Source organism: Nycticebus coucang, chromosome 13 (assembly GCF_027406575.1).
Source record: "Nycticebus coucang isolate mNycCou1 chromosome 13, mNycCou1.pri, whole genome shotgun sequence".
Lineage (NCBI taxonomy): Eukaryota > Metazoa > Chordata > Mammalia > Primates > Lorisidae > Nycticebus > Nycticebus coucang.
Genome location: NC_069792.1, coordinates 82,623,354 through 82,624,401, shown reverse-complemented (window position 1 = coordinate 82,624,401; position 1,048 = coordinate 82,623,354). Strand labels below are relative to the sequence as shown.

At 40.6% G+C, this 1,048-nt stretch overlaps 1 non-coding gene across 1 annotated transcript; it reads left to right on the top strand.

Moving 5' to 3' along the window:
• Nucleotides 1-620: 620 nt before the first annotated feature.
• Nucleotides 621-787, top strand: LOC128564213 (U1 spliceosomal RNA). Its single transcript, XR_008374073.1, has one exon. It is a non-coding gene; the product is annotated as a U1 spliceosomal RNA (small nuclear RNA).
• Nucleotides 788-1,048: the final 261 nt, after the last annotated feature.

The window sequence follows — 1,048 nt, the reverse complement described above, 5'->3', positions numbered from 1 at the left end:
GGGACTTAATTAAGCTGAAAAGCTGCACAGCTAAGGACACAAGTGAAACAAAAATACAACCTTCATAATGGAAAAAGATATTTGCATATTCAAGATATGAATCTGACAAAGAGTTGATAACTAGAATCTACAGAAAATTCAAATTAATCAACAAAAATAAATAAAAAATCCCATCTACCTCTGGACAAAAGATATGAACAGAACCTTCTCTGACAGAGACAGATGAATGGCTAACAAACATTTGAAAAAATGTTCATTATCTCTGATCACAGAGCAATGCAAATCAAAACCACCTAACCCCGGGGACAATGGCCCACATCACAAAGCCTGAAAGCTGCAGATGCTGGCGTGGATGTGCAGGGAAGGGAAGACTTTTACACTGCTTGTGGAACTGCAAACTAATACAACCTTTTCGGAAGGACGACGTACTTCCTCCCACTTGATCCTGCAATCCCATTACTAAGCATCTCCCCAGTAGAAAAAAAAATCCTTTTACCATAAGGACATTTGCACTAGACTGTTTCCCAAAGCTCAATTTATAATCACCAAACGTGGAAACAACCTAAATGCCCACCAACCCAGGAATGGATTAACAAGCTATGGTATATGTATATCATGGAATACTATTCAGCCATTTAAAAAGATGCCATGATCACGAAGGTGGTTTTCCCAGGGCAAGGCTTATCCATTGCACTCCGGATATGCTGACCCCTGTGATTTCCCCAAACGTGGGAAACTCGACTGCATAATTTATGGTAGTGGGGGACTACGTTCACGCTTTCCCCTGATTAAAAAAATAAAAAAAAAAAAGACAAATAAAAAGATGGAGACTTTACATCTTTTGTAGTAACCTGGATGGAGATGGAATGCATTCTTCTTAGTAAAGCATCACAAGAACAGAGAACCAAGAATTCAATGTATTCAATTCTAATATGAAGGCAGTAGTAAAGGGGTGGGGTAGGGGAATGAGGGATGGGGAGATGGGAGGAGGGAGGGGCTGGGGGTCACGGTGTATGGCACACTTCTTGGTGGCAGGACAGACTTATAA